At 41.5% G+C, this 16492-nt stretch overlaps 1 protein-coding gene across 4 annotated transcripts in view; it reads right to left on the bottom strand.

The window, feature by feature from the left end:
• lingo2 (leucine rich repeat and Ig domain containing 2) overlaps window positions 1–9369 on the bottom strand; it is a 717008-nt gene extending 707639 nt beyond the window's left edge. For all 4 annotated transcript variants that reach the window (XM_072587678.1, XM_072587659.1, XM_072587687.1 and 1 more), the window contains exon 1: window positions 8651–9369. The gene's annotated coding sequence lies outside the window, so the exon portion shown is untranslated. The remainder of the gene's footprint in view (window positions 1–8650) is intronic.
• Window positions 9370–16492: the final 7123 nt, after the last annotated feature.

Here is a 16492-nt window from a genome sequence, read left to right as displayed (position 1 = left end):
TCATCCAAACATTTGTAAATAACATTCAGTGCTTTTTTTTAACCCATGTGTGGGGATGTGGGCATCACTGGTTCACTCCTAATTGACCAAAGGGTAGTTAACATTGCACCACATTATTGTGGATATGATGTTGCATGTATGCCATGCCAGATATTGATGTCAGATTTCCTTGCCTAAAGGACATTAATGGACCAGATTGGTATTTATGACAACAGACAGTGGTTACATGGTTACCATTAGACCAGCTTCTTTTTGTTGAATTGAACTTTCAGCACTAAGATGTTCTAGTTTATTTGTCTGTGATTTACTGGAATATCCTTCAAGTTATTATTTTTAATGGACTCTCAACTTGGAGACATCAACACTCGGAATCCAATCATTACAGCATTGACTACACCTTGAAATGGGGAAGAACACCATATAAATTTGTCTTTCATCAGATCAGAAACATGGCAGAGATCTCTTCTAGAAGGCAAAGTTGAGTGGAGCAGAAAGAGGGGCCAATCTAGGAACATTTGTATAATGGCTATCACAGAATGTTTGCAGATAAGCAATGGATGTGTGAAGATATCCAGTGCAAAAAAGGCAAGCATGGCATACTTTGACAGCAGATTGCTCGGTAGAGGTAGCTTTAAGCAGCAATGGGTAAAATGCTGAATATAGCATCCTCAGCACTGCCTCAACAAAATGACTTAACTCTAGACCAGCAAATAGTCATCTCTCTACCCTATTAGTGCAACAGTTCCAACTCCAGCCACCTTTGTGCCTGCTCTCAGAAAAAGATTGGACTATTCAGCAACTTTTTCCACACTGAACCTGGAATGGCCCCTTGCTGATATGTTTGCATCATCAATAATCACAAGTGAGGCGCTAGAAGGCTGGAGGTTAGCTAATGTGATGCCACTATTTAAGAAAAGAGTAAGGAAAAGCCAGAGAATTATAGACCAGTAAGTCTGACATTAGTGGTGGGCACATTGTTGGAGGGGATCCTGAGGGACAGGATTTACATGCATTTGAAAAGGCAACGACTCATATGGGAAAGTCAACATGCTTCGTGCATGGGAAATCATGTTTCACTATCTTTGAGTTTTTTGAAGAAGTGACAAAGAGGATTGATGAAGGTAGAGTGGTGGATGTGATCAATATGGACTTCATGATGTGCAGGTCCTGCTGTTGGACTGGAGTGGACAAAGTTAAAAAACACACAATGCTAGGTTATAGTCCAACAGGTTTATTTGCAAGTACGAGCTTTTAGAGCGCTGCTCCTTCGTCAGGTAGCTAGTAGAGCTGGATCATAGGACACAGAATTTATAGTAAAAGATCAAAATGATCTTTCAAGTTTTACAACATCCAGGAAGGATGTTGTAAAACTTGAAAGCGTTCGTGAAATGATTTAAAGATGTAAGACGTGGCCAGGGTTGGAGGGTTTGAACTATAGGAAGAGGCTGAATAGGCTGATGCTATTTTCCTTGGAGTGTTGGAGGCTGAAAGGTGACATTATAGAGGCTAATAAGGTCATGAGGGGCATGGTTAAGGTGAATAACCAAGGTATTTTCGCAGAGCAGGGGAGTCCAAAACTAGAGGGTATAGGTTTACAGTGAGAGTGGAAAGATTTGAAAGGGATCGAAAGGGCAATTGTTTTCACACAGAGGGTGCCGCGTGTATGGAGTGAGCTGCCAGAGGAAGTGGAGGAGGCTAGCACAATTACAGCATTGAAAAGGCATCTAGATAAGTATATGAAGAGGGAGGTTTTAGAGGGATATGAGCCATAATTTGGGATAACTGGTCAGCATGGACAAGTTGGACCAAAGGGTCTGTTTCCATGCTTAAAGCTCTATGACTAAATACTTCATCAGGTGTCCTCAAAACTTCAAAATTCAGGTCCCTTACAAACTGAGGATTTTAATCTGCAAATTTGGGTTATATTCAAATCCCTGATATGGAAATAGGGCATTTTAAATGAGTTGCGAATGAAGCAAGGGTGGTAGGAGGTGAAAAAAAAACTTTTAGCTTATGGAATGCTCTGCCTGGAAACGTGGTGAACGCAGGTGAATTGAGGCATCCAAGAGGAGACTGGATGAATACCAGGATAGAAATGACATGTAAGTATGTGGGGAAATGGCAGGAGATTTCCACTGGTTAATAGAACCAGTGTAGGCATGATGAGCTAAATGGCTTCTTTCCACAGCATAACAAGTCTGTAAGTCTGAGATTCATTTTCACATGCTGAGATAGGTGCTGGCTGGCCCTGCTGCTGGGTGGAAGCAAAGGGATGTTCATAAGATGATGCAGAGCAAGCACATTTTATTCATCCCATTTCTGCTCTCAATAGCCAGCAGCCATTATGCAAAGTTCTAACTAATGGATGTCCAGAGGCCATTCCTGAATCAGGCAGGAATTGATGTGTAAGATCAGTGCCCAACAACATTGCCCACCTATTGATGGTCAGTTTATGACACTCATTTCCTGCATGGTTTCAGTTGGTGGTGCAGTAAGAAAAAGCCCAGTGAATGGGTTTCTGTTCATGTTTTCTGAGGCTAGTGGACATGCACCACAGAAACAACTCAGGCCAGTGCCACTATTGGTCCCCTATAGATCTCGCATCTAAAAATCAGTTGGTGCTCCACAACTAACCAGATGAGCAAAACTTAACCTGACTTTCCAAAATGAGAAAGAATACCACTTGATGGTGTGGAAGATATAGATTGATAGGATGAACCAGGTTTTCAGCTTGGACCCAAAAGGTGAAACAGCAGAAAATTTCAGAACTTATAGTCAGAGAAATAAGAGAAACAAGACAAGATAGGGAAGAGAAGCAGATGGGGAAATGTTGAGTTTGTTGACTGAAAAGACAAACTGTGGGTTTAATTTTAACTCATCCAAAACTCTTCCACTTGTAGAGTTAAATTTTGTCCCATGAGAGTTGCCAAATTGAACTGTTGAGAAACCTATGTTCACCTGTGGAGTTTCTGTTTGCCTATTACAGGATGTACACTTATTCTTCCCTTTAGCATCCTAGCTACCGAAGCTCAGAACTTCCATGTAGGTGATAAACAAATGTTTAGGGACATTTTAGTAAGTGAATGGTAATTCAGCCAGCAAAATAATTTTTCCTGCTATCAACAGCCTATTCATGTATGCATTAACATACTAGGTAATGTGAAACTAAGTACGATGCTTTGCTGAGTCCGATAACAGGTATATCCCTCCAGGGATTTTATTTTAAGATTGGGTGAACAGTGATGAATTTGTGCTCCAGCTCACAATCAAAGTATTGAGTTCCAATCCAGTCAAAAAAGGATGGCATAGTTTTGAGATTTTGTGATTAACATTGGGATTGAATGTCCAAAGTGCCAAACAGAAGTCCTTTATCTCTTCCTCCCACGAAGGAGAATAGCCACTGGTTATTGTGAGGTAATGGCCAAGCAGAGATTTCAGTTCTTGCTGAGTGGAGAGCAGATGCCTGGGGCAGTTTGGTTAATAGCTTCTGTAATTGTGCAATATGTGTAAATAATTGCAAGACCATTGCCCAATGAAGAAATTGGAGAAAGCCAAGAAGCACAACAAGAATAGTGTAAATCAGAAAATCATCAGAAAAATTGAGCAAGGGGATAAGAAATAAAATTAAATATACAAAGCGTTGGAACTGAAGGATGAAAGATGGTTCAAACATATTGTCACATCAATATAGATAGACTACAGTAAGTGTTCACAAAACCTAAATCCAGAATAATATAAATCTCATCACAGGAATACAGGTGAGTCTCACTCAGATTTGGTAATATTGAATCAGATGGCCTTGCAAGCTCATGTCCGAATCAATATTAAAAAGGTGATCTAACTGAGGGGTCAAGGATTAAATTTGATATTACATGGGACGTAAGTATTTAGGAGCAGGAAAAGACCATTCAACCCTCCTGCCTGCTCAAGCAATCGATTAGGTTATAGTTGACTTGGTTTTGGTCTCTTCTCAACTTTCCTGTCTGACCCTATAACCCTCAACTCCCCTGCCATCAAAAATATATCAAACTCTGCCTTCAATATTCTGAGTTATTGACCTCTGCTTTCTAGGGAAGAGAATATCACAGACTAATGATACTGAAAACAAAATTTTCTTTCACCTGTTTTAAAAAGGGAGATCTCTTATTTTTAAACTATGTCCCCTCATTTCAGTATTCCCCACAAGAGGAAATGGCTTCTCCGTACCCACCCTATCAAGTCCCCTCAGGGTCTGATGTGTTTCAATAAGACCATCTTGCATCCTTGAAACATACAGATGGAAAGAAACTACTTAATTAGATTAAATTCCATATAGTGTGGAAACAGGCCCTTCAGCCCAACCAGTCCACACCAACCCTCTGAAGAGTAACCTACCCGGACCCATTTCCCTCTGACTAATGCACCTAACACTATGGGCAATTCAGCATGGCCATTCACCTGACCTGCATGTCTTTGGACTGTGGGAGGAAACCCACGCAGACACAGGGAGAATGTGCAAACTCCACAGAGACAGTCGCCCGAGGCTGAAATTGAACCTGGGACTCTGGTGCTGTGAGGCAGCAGTGCTAACCACTGAGCCACCGTGCCACCCCAATTCCTTAAAAGTGGGAAGTTCTGGACATTAAGACATAACCTTGATGTTAGAGGCAGGCTATTCAAGAATGATATCAAGATATATTTCCTCTCAAACTGTAACCAGAATCTGGAACTCTCCCAAGTTCCAAAGCTTCAATTTCAAGATTTTTGGTGGATTTTTGTTTAAGGATATTAAGGGAACAACAACGGGTAAATAGAGTTAAGATGCATGCATCACTAATGTAATTAGATGAAATGTGCTCAAGGGATGAATTGCCTACTGTCTTTTGTATGATTGGAAAAGTGTAGAACAGCCAATGAGATTTTATTTGCTTTTCTCATTTCATAGGATATATGATTGATAGCTGAGCCAACATTTATTCACAATCCCAAATTAATCTTGAACAACCACAGGGAGTGGATTGCTTTATTTCTCCCTCCAACTCTATTTTGATTTAATCCCTACCCTCTCTTCACTTTTTTCTTCGTGCAGCATTGCCCTTTGAGAAGGGCACTGCTTGTCACTGGCCACCCTTGTGTTTCCTTACTTCCTGCTGGTGGAAATTGAATAAAGATTGATACACCTGTCGTCTTTCACTGTGTCTCACACCTGCACACACAAAAAAAGATTACCCTTGAACTGAATATCTTGCTTAACCATTTCAGAAGGCAGCTAAGAGTTAACCACATTGCTGTGGACTTAGATGAACCAGGTCACGAATCAGATGAGTTTCAGCAACAATTGATACATGGTTGTAACAGGCTAGCTCTGATATACAGCAATCTGGGACTCATGTGGTTCAATGGTAGTGTCCCTACCTCTGAGCCAGGAAACTCAGGTGCAAGTCCTACCTCCTTCAAGGGTGTGTGCATTAACATTTGTGTAACAGGTTGACTAAGATAATTTCCAGAGCTTAATTTATTTTACTTTCACTAACTGCAATCGTAGGATTCAAACCAATGTCCATCTGTGCCTATGGATTACTGAATCAGTGGCATTGCCACACGTTCTCTATCCCCATGATAATTCTAGGACAAAACATCTGGCCTTTGCTGGGTGAGCTGCAGCAGTATCTTGCTTAAGTGGTGAAGAGATATTGGCTCAGAACCTGTAAAAAGCAGCCTAGAAGCTGCCACAGAGCCTTCTCTGACATTAGGTTACGCATTGAAGTTGTAAGTCTCATAACTTGGGTTGGCTCCAGTAGGTTCAGGTTTGAATGACCACCTACGCTGGACACCAAGATTTCCTGTGAGATACCAATGTCACGTCCATGAAAAACATGGCGTATCTATCAACGTCCACATGGATTGCAATTATAACCCAGCCCGAAGGCAGAGATCTCCCAATGGTTTGAACGGAGTAACAACGGAATATATAGCGCTATTTAAACCATCCAAAAAAATCATATATCAAGCAAATTGGCTGTTCATGAACCGAACACAGGGGAGTTGAGTTTCCAGGTGGTTAGTGCCCTTAGACACGGTGAAATGGGCGCTAACAAACGTTAAAGGTTGCTCGCAGCTTTGTTGATTAACAGTCTGAGTCAAGGAATTTGAGAACAAACACTTGAAGCGATTCCCTCAACAAGAATGACATCCTACCATCGATAACTCTTGCACAATAAGACGTACCTGCAGGTTTGAACATTCCCTCTGTGCAAGACATTCGGGACTCCCCCTAATAAGGTCAAACAACCTGAGACAGACTGACTCCCGCTGAGTCACTTTCCCTCCCATGTCTTATTTTTGAAAAGGCAGCCACTATGTCTCGCAAAGAATTGTCTCAATGGCATTTTCTTTTTGCGGGGAGGGGAGGTGATACTGCTAAAAGGCAGCCTGCTTTCTCCCTTTATTCTCTCTCCCGTAATCTGGTAAAATGCCGTAAACTCTGAACAATTGCAGTTCCTGCTGTCCACCCTGGAGATTAACATGGAAAATATCACAGCAACGGACTCCCTAGGAACACTCCTTCACAAGTATGACTCTTTGCCAAGCATCATGGCATGCTCAGGCATCAGAGCCGGGGACTGAATATGGGAGGAATCTGAATGGCAGAAGACGGTAAAGTGAGGTTAGAGTAATGATTTCTGCCATTTCAAAACCAAATCTTGAAAATGCAGTGCATCCAACAGTAATGCTTCCCTGGCGTTTCCCTATAGCTGTCGGCAGTGTATTAGACTGTAGCTAATCTCAGTTCCAATGACGGTTGCACTAAAGCGACAAAAAAAAGAACACGGTATTTGCACTTCTTGATATCGGCCCTGGCACCTGCAGATTTATGCTGGAGTGCAGTTTATTAAAATTCGCCAGAACTGATGGTCATTTAAAAAAAAAAGTAGTCTTGTCGCTTAGTAAGATACTTGTGCAGTCGATGGACAGTGAAGGACATCCAAATTCCCCAAATAAGTTGGCTAAGGTTTCTGATTGGCAACGTTCTCTCCATAAACTGACATGCACAAGACACGCACGATTACAAGATGCGGAGTTGTGAGGCACCTGTTCTGCAATATCCGAGCTCAGCAAGACGAGCTGAGATGTGTGTGCTGGAGTGTACCGCTTAGCAGAGGTCTGAAAGTTAACACAAAAAAAACTGTTTGGTGAACAGCACTCATTGTCCAGAATCACAACTGGATAGACCGGGTAAAAGCTGCCACCTGAACCTACGTGATTTAAATAGAGGAGTTGAGAACAGGGCTCGCTCTGGTGCTGGCAGGAAGAAGAAGGAATGCCGCTTTTCCTTCTCTGGCAGTCAAGTTGAATGAAGCCCTATCCATTCGCACGGCATGGGCGGGGCGATTAGCTCCCGTAGGTACAAGACGTGAATAGTGCATCTCCTAGCGTCGTCTTTTCTGCAAATGTCCTATAACTGGTATGTGTGTGTGCGTTTTTAAAGAAAAATCCATTCAGTACAATTAGTGATTAATTAGGGCCATTTCAATCATTCAGTTCTGCTACATCTTAATTTGGGATGAGAACCGAAAGTTGATTTAAAATCAAGCTTCATTTTCTTTTACAGGCTTGAGTTTCTCGGTAAACCAACCGATTTGTTAACTTGCGAAAATTCAAAAAAGAAATCTCTACTTACTCCGAATTTGCAATGTCGTCAATTGAGATTTCACCGCTTGGTTTTCTCAATCTCTGCTCCCCGCCCTCCAATCAGTTCGATGGATTGTGGTATCAGTTGTGGTCAGATATCCGAACTGAAAACGACTTGCTTACCTTATTTACAGCATGCAATTTGAAACGATCGGTTGTCAGCACATTTTAGAATACCGACCGAATCCTTGCTTGAAGTCCAGGCGTCATTTGTGAACTCTTTCCCGGCAGTAGGTGTCAAAATGTTAGCTCATTAACAGTGATGGACTTTATATTAAAACAAAATCACTACTGCTCTGGCATTAACATTACAGTTTTGGCAGCTCTGAACAGTTCTCAGCCTTACTCAACATTCTGACAGAAAGCTAGAGAGCTATAAGAATTTAGGAAACTAACCATGTCATTATATTCTGCGCATTAACATGTAAGGAACCAAATATTTATTTTCAAACAAGTTTCAGGAGGTTTTTATTTTGCAAGGCTGCTCTGATTATGTTGTGTGTTCATTGGACATCGGGCAGTGAAGACTGCTCAGCGTAAATGTGCACAAAAGGTTAGGATGGATTCAGAAGTGAACGCGCCCAGCAGCGATAGAATTCAATCCAGTTTGTTTTTAAATCTAAACACTGGCGAGAATTATGTCCATGTTGCTCACGGCGAGACAGTCGACAGTGCTGGAAATGTGACAGTAAAAGTAAGCTGGGTTTATTCTCTACATACTTTACATGGACCCATGGGTCGAATCGGTTTGCATGTACGAGCAAATGTCGAGCGTTTTCTATCACGAAAGGCATTTAGAAACCGTTTCGCTGTATTCATTTCCTATACTGCAACTTCCAAACTGGTTTACAATAGCAAAGGCAAGCTTAGGAGATGCATTTTCAGAGCGTTCTGTAGCAGTCGGTATTAATATCGACAATAACAGCGGCGACAGACACAGGCAAACACGCACACAGAATAGTTCTGTTTCACTACTTACCCAAAGATGCTGTTTATAATTCCACGGTCCCTGTGGTAATCACCCGGAGGTGGACACCAGTTCTGGGACTGTTCCCCCTGCGTCGCTGACAAACGAGGCAGGGCTGTGAGAGGAATAACGCCCTAAACTGAGCTTGGAGGACGCTTCCTTGGCTCCTTGCACTAGATGTTCCGCTGGCGCTTTCTACAGGCTCGCCACCAGAACTGAGCCCGGTGGAAGAGAAATCACACAGGAGGTTGCTTCCTCTTCCTGCTCCCTCTTTGTGAATGGACGGCGTGGAGCCGGCTGTAGCATTCCACATTGATAAATCATCCTTCAATTCATCCCACGGTTAATAAGCTTGTTTCCGAGGGCAAAAAAAAACTTTGAGGTAATGAGCTCTGAGACACCGAGAGAGAAGGAAAGCTGGTTGGGTGGGGGTGGCTACTTAGAGCGTTTTGTCAACTATATATGTTCTGCATCACAGGTACAAGTCTTGGGTTCTGGCAATTACTGGTACCGTGTATGAAGTTATCCCAGAGATTAACGTCTTGTATATTCCTTTGGGAACTGTTTTAATAGTATGACATTCTGTTTTGCTGGAGGATTTTACCACAGACAAGAATGGAACATTAAACCGACAAATCAGCCGCTTATTTTCTACCATATCATACATTTATTCCTGAATGTTTGAAAGGGAGGGGCAGCGTCTAGAGTTACACTATAGGTTGGAAAAGTGCTGCGTGTTTAGTGAAGGTAACTGTCCGCTACTGGTTCTTGAAATTCCCCCCGCCTTCGGCAAGCTATAGTCGTGGCAATTTGCACAGTGGAATGGAAACCGCTCCAAACCACCACAAGGGTTGGTGATTGTACAAGAAGCATTTGATGCATTCTGTTTTACCGTGGTTCAATGACGACACTAATACGACACTAAAGGAAGAGACGAACTGATCTTTGTGAAGTAATGGGGATTGAACACTGGCCCAGCTGGGCGACAACTTTCACTTGTAAAGGCAACCCGGGACTTGGAGAACCTGGGGAATCATTGAGACTGGGGGTGTTCCAGCTTCAGGATCTACTTCAACAAATCTGCAAATTAAACTCAACTCTCCTGAGCCTCTTCAGTTCCAGTGTTGTGTTTCTGTTTGTTGTTATCACTTGCAAAGCCAAGAAATGCTTCCTTATTCCTTGCAAGTCCCAAAGAAACTCTGTCCAAGAAACCACTAAACCACCGACCACCAAAAGCCACTGAGTCCTCATGTGAGGCAGAGAATATATCACAGGCATTATGGTTGCGCTGAAAGCAGACGGTCTTCAGCATCGGTATGGGCGGCTCTTTTTCTTGTGCTGTTAGGCTGTGCTGACATGATTCGGATTCCATAATCCACTGGGGAAAGAATAGGAGCTACAATTGCCCTGACTCTTTAGTCGGCCGGATACATGGGAATGGCCATATGTATCAGTAAGACCAACCAACCCAACCGTGGCTCAACACTTCAACTCCCCCTCCCACTCCACCAAGGACATGCAGGTCCTTAGACTCCTCCATCGCCAGACCATAGCAACATGACAGTTGGAGGAAGAGCGCCTCATCTTCCGCCTAGGAACCCTCCAACCACAAGGGATGAACTCAGATTTCTCCAGTTTCTTCATTTCCCCTCCCCCCACCTTGTCTCAGTCAAATCCCTCAAACTCAGCACCGCCTTCCTAACCTGCAATCTTCTTCCTGACCTCTCCACCCCCACCCCATTCTGGCCTATCACCCTCACCTTGACTTCCTTCCACCTATCACATTTCCAACGCCCTCCCCCAAGTCCCTTCTCCCTACCTTTTATGGACACACTTTTCCCATTCCTGAAGAAGGGCTTATGCCCGAAACGTCGATCCTCCTGCTCCTTGGATGCTGCCTGACCTGCTGCGCTTTTCCAGCAACACATTTTCAGCATTCGTATCAGTAAACCAACCATCAAGCTGGTTTGGAAGACAACCATTTGAATTGCTGACTCAAGCCAGCCAAATTAATTGTGAACAATTCACGGCATTAGAGTCATAGAGATGTACAGCATGGAAACAGATTCTTCAGTCCAACTGGGGGCCGACCCAATATCCTAAGTTAACCTAGTCCCATTTGCCAGCATTTGGCTCGTATCCTAATAAACCCTTCCTATTCATATATCCATTCAGATGCCTTTTAAATGTTGTAATTGTACCTCCACCACTTCCTCTGGTAGCTCATTCCATACAAGCGCCAGCACCTGTGTGAAACCCCTTAGATCCCTTTTAAATCTTTCTCCTCTCACCTTAAACCTCTGCCCCTCCTTTTGGACTCCACCACCCCGTGGAAAAGACCTTAATTATTCACCCTATCCATGTCCCTCATGATTTTATAAACCACTGTAAGGTCACCCCTCAGCCTCAGTCACTCAAGAGAAAATATCCCCAGCCTATCCGGCCTCTCCCTTCAGTTCAAACCCTCCAATCATGGCAACATTCTTATCAACCTTTCCTGAACCCTTTCAAGTTTAACAAATCTTATCTATAGTAGGTAGACCAGAATTGCATGCAGTATTCCAGAAGTAGCCTAACCAGTTTGCTATGAATACAACATATTGTAAGGTAATGATGTTTTGGATATCTTTGATTCGAGGTAAAATGGGGTATCTTCATCATCTTCTTCACAATCTTCCTCTAACAAGTTTGGGTGTCTTGATTACTATGAGGATAGTGAGGTCTTGGCTAAGACTGAGTGAGAGCAAAGGCAGATTCAATCAGGAAATAAAGTCAAGAGCAGCTCTGCTCAAAGACAACAGACTTTCAATTCCCACTTTTTTAGCAATAAGAGAGATATAGGGATGTTTTATAGAGAGACAAAGGCTGAATCTGGTGTGGATGGTAAAGGAATAAATGGGCTATCAAGAAGAAATGCAAAAGGGATGACTGTTGTTGATGAGACACATCCTGTAGAAATCTAAGGCCTCCACGTGCTTTGTCCAAGGTTGGATGGGGGAGCAGAGAATAATAAGCCGGAATAGGCCTTACTGCTGACGTTCCATTCATGATTTCTGTGAAAATTATTTGGTAATTGATTTTCTGGCTCAGTAGAACAGGGAGAAGTTGAGAAGCTGGGACATATTTTGGACTGGTACCTGTCAAACCTGCAATTCTGTGTAGAGTGACCATTGAAGTATAACTGTGCCATATGATTTTCCATCATGTTTGAAAGCTAAATGGGAAACATATTTTCTGTAGTTTAGTGAATTAATGGTTTACTAAGGATTATTTAGTGAATGAAAAACAAACACAAACTGTGGGTACTAGAGACCTGAAACACACAAAAAACTGAAATTATTGGAGAAAATCAACAGGTTTGGAAGCACCTGTAGATAGAAAACAGAGTTAAACATTTTGAGTCCAGTAAGAAAGGGTTACTGGACTTGAACCATTAACTGTTTTCTCCAATTGTTAGTATTGGTTTTAACTTGTTTGCTGCAGTAAAAATCTTAAGACTTGCAGATTGGATGCTCTACTGAAATTGTTAAAAATCACATAATACCAGGTCATAGTCCAACAGGTTTATTTAGAAGTGCTAGCTTCCAAACAAACCTGTTGGACTATAACCTGGTGTTGTGTGATTTTTAACTTTGTCCACCCCAGTCCAACGCTGGCACCTCCACATCATGGCTGTTGAAATTGATCACTGCAAATTCAAATCTCTTGTTTGAAGTCATTGGACTCTACAATGGATTCTAACAGGTTCACATGGGCGATCCCTGCATACTGAACAAGGAATTCATCAGGGAGGTGAGCATGGAAGCACACAGCATACTCAGATAAAAAGATATTTGGAAAGATAGCTGTAAAGTCTATAGTGTGGATTATGCCTCATGGAAAGAAAAACATAGCACCTGTGGATGGATACAGATCAATTGTCAAAACAACAGGACAAACAATCTTCACAGTACAACAATGGCTATACTTGAAAGTACTTCCATTGGCTATAAAACACCTTAAGATGTTAAAAGGTACAATGTACTTGCATGTCATTTTATTGAAAAGACAGCTTGGACCTCCATTTAATTATTCGTATGAATGAGGACCTCTGAAACTATACCATATCAACTACAACTGCACCAACCCTGTCACTCTAAGTTATGTATGTAAGTTATTGAATAGGCTTGAACCAGGAACTTTCCTAATCTCAAAGGCAAACATGTTGAAACAAATCCTAAGATGATATTGGAGACAGGAAATTTCTCTTACATTGATGATGTTTACCAATTCATGAAGATAATGAACTTTGGAAGTCAGGATAGGAGAAAATGTCAATTATCACAAAAAGTTCGAATGATGATGGGGCAAAAGGCCTAGGACAACACTGTACAGTAGCATTGAATGGGAATGAGAATACAATATCTGCTGTACTGATGGACATCTGGAGATGAAAGGTGTTGAAATGTATGGAAGAAAAATGGAATGTGCAATAATTCTACTGGTTACTTTTTTACAATTCTTGAATTTAATGTCTTTACACTGTTACATGTATGATTTGGTTCTTCATTATAGCTTGGTTCACCAATATAAACAATTTGGTTGCCCATAAATGTCCGTTCATAAGTCAGATGGCCACTTGAGCCACTCAGGAAAGGGATTTGTTTGAAATGTGGCATGTGCTAATTGGTTTAAATTTAATCAGCTCCAACATGGCAAAGAAAACATTTCCAATCCTCTGTTTATTCATGATCAAACCTAAATAGTTAATTAGCAGCAGATAGAGCTTTGGCTGAATAATTTATTTTGATTGTACATTGGTTTCTGCAAAATATTTAGTAAAGCATTGTTTTAACATAGTGGTTAATTCACTCTTGTTGGAAAAAGCAGAGCAGTGGGATTATTTGGATAGATCATTCAAAGAGCTGACACAGGCATTATGGACTGAATGGTCTCCTTCAGCATTGTATGATTTAATGACATGTGCTAACATGGAGTTCAATGGTATTTTAAGCAAAGATGTCAACCATAAATAAAAACTTAAATCTCTGCCATAAAGCAGTTGCATCTTGACTTCTGACACATGACCTGATAGATTATAGAGCAATTGCAAAATACTGAACTCTTGATGACTATTTCATAATGAAAATGATTTACTTTGTTGGAATAAATTTAGACACTAAAGAATGCAAAAAAAAAGGTCAGCACAGAGATAATCTTTTGAAATGTTTGAATGATTTTATAAATACTACTTTTGGAGTCATTCAAACAGACAATTGAAGATGATTCTAGCTATTTTATTTAAGCAACAACATGAATCAAATGTAGGAAGGTTCCCTCAGCTCATTTATTCAAAGAACAATTTGAAATTTACAAGAAGTAGGACCAGATAGATTATCTGTGCATTTGTTTCAGATGCCAACATACATAGTTGCCAGTTGAGATCACTTGAATTCTCATTCTAATCGTCCCAATGGCAGCATCGCTGCAGGAAAAAAAAGCTTGCATTTATTTAGTATCTATCACAATGCCATGACATTCCAAAGTGTTTCTTTGCCAAAGAAGCTTTCCCTGAAGTGTAGGAGCTGTTGTTGGAAGGGAGATTTGGAGGATTGTTCAGTACAGCTACTGAAATCTCAACAAAAGTGAGGTCCAAGTTGATTCCACAAACTGCAGTGTTAAATTTCACCTGTTCATAATAAGCCCGAGACACCAAGTTGCATTGTCATGTTGGATACCACAGACATAAAACCAGAAAGCTTATCTTAGTTGCTAGCAGTCTTAAGTCCATCCAGGAGTTCCAGCAGAGTAAGTCAAGGGCAGCCTCCACTGCCAGTCCAGGGGCTTGGATATGGTCAGTCAGCCACTCAGAGCAGTCAGAGTCAGGAACCTCTCCTTACATGGGTTGGGCAACCCACTTTGACTCTTTCTGTACTACTGGGATCTGCTTTCTCCTGGAATGAGAGAGAGGCAGTCATTAAGGAGATAAAATTGCTTGTCCAGCTGACACTTCATGCAGGTGGGATGTGTCCCAAGCATATAAGGATTAGTGGCATCAGGGGTTGTCATGATAGACAGTGAGTGGGGAAGATATTTTTGGCAACAGAGTGTGGTAGACCATGAGCCTTGGTGGGAGGTGGATACAGGAACAGAGTTAAAGTCAGCATGAGGTATTGGTTAGAAAACAGTGACACCACACGGGCAGAGTGGAAAAGGTGGTTAACCTTCTTCCTACAACATTGCATGGTCTTCCAGATGGCTGACACTGTATCCATCTGGGTCGCAACCTCAGATGAGACTGGCATGGTCTGGTGTTGTAGCTTCCCAGGTGGTCATGGGGGAAGATAAAATCTCACATCTACACCATCCCATTCACCAAGCCATTCAAGTCCTTGCCAGCAGAATGGGGTGCAAATTTGCCCTTGTCAGCCATATCTAAGGCTTCTGTCAGGAATTATGCTGGGCAGCTCTGGACAAATGGCGCCTGTCCAGATGCACAGTAGCCTTTTAAAGAAGGTGCTGTGCCAGTGATGCTGCTCTATTCTAGCCAAAAAGAAAACACAAATTAAGATTCAGGCCATGGTTACATACTGTAGGATTTGTAAGTTAATACCATACCAGAAGGAACTAGGTGCAAACATCTTTCTACACCAGATTAATCTGACATCTCCCTGAAAATAAAAATGCTATGTAGCTCCCTTGTCTAGTCACCATCATTGAAGTGACTGGGAAAGAGACCAAAAATAGCAACATAACATTCAGGGATCAGACTAATATTCAAGTTATTGGAATAGGAAAAGGACATCTGTGCTGCATATGTATCGAATCAAGATTGATCATTACCTCATATCCATTCACTGCTCTTTGCTCCATAATCACTTGCCAGCTAAAAATCTATTGATCGCTTTCTTGTAAACTCTAATTATTCTCACTTTCACAGCTTTCTCAGTGAGCAAACTCTTAATTCCAACTACCCTTTTTCTGCAGAAGAACATCCTGAATGTCCCTCCTGAGTGAACCTAGATCCAATTTTAAGAGGATGCCCTCTCATACTTCATCATCTGACAAAAGTAGTAGGTTAGTCGTACCTACCCTGTTGATTGCTTCAAACCAATTAAAACCACTCAATAGGTTCACTCACTCCATCTGCTAAACTCAAAGGAATAAAAAAATGCCTTATTTACCAACTTGTATTTATCTAGTACCTTTACTATTAATAACAGTTCCCTCAGTGGTGTGCAGAGTGGGAAACAAGAAACCCAAGCCAAAGTTAACAACAGTGTGCTTGAGGACATGCTAGGTTAGATGACCAAACACTTAGACAATTGATAATTTTTTGGAAAGTTTTGAAGAAGAAAATAAAAGTAGAGAGAGGTAGAGACATTTAGGGCCCAGGCAACTGAAGCCACAGCTGCTAATATTTCAGTGATTCGAATTCAGTATGTATTTTGCCTCTAATCTGTTGTGTGGAATATAGGATAGGGATGAGGCAAAGAATGAATGCTTGGCTGGAGTTTTGTTTTGTTTCAGGCAGAAATGTTGTTGTTTCGTTGCCATCACTGCAAACTTCATCCAGGAATCTAGGAGAGGAATAACATGTGGGATTTCTATTACCAAGTCAAAGGCTGACCAGCATTGTAGAGGAACAGATCTTAAGTGCTTCCCAAATCAAAATGACATTTATTTTCAAAAGAATAATCAAAAATGCTTGGAAACGTTAAGCAGTTCAAACAGCATCTGTGCAGATAGAAACATAGTTATTACCTCAGGACAATGATTGATTGCAGAACAAGTAGCTGTAAGGTATTGAACTGTTTTTAAAATTTATTTTGGATCTTAGCTCTTTTTACCACTTTTTGGTGTCTTTCCATTGTG

Source organism: Chiloscyllium punctatum, chromosome 2 (assembly GCF_047496795.1).
Source record: "Chiloscyllium punctatum isolate Juve2018m chromosome 2, sChiPun1.3, whole genome shotgun sequence".
In the NCBI taxonomy this organism is placed as follows: Eukaryota; Metazoa; Chordata; class Chondrichthyes; order Orectolobiformes; family Hemiscylliidae; genus Chiloscyllium; species Chiloscyllium punctatum.
Note: the sequence above shows the minus strand (reverse complement) of the source record. Positions and strands in the feature narration are given on the sequence as shown.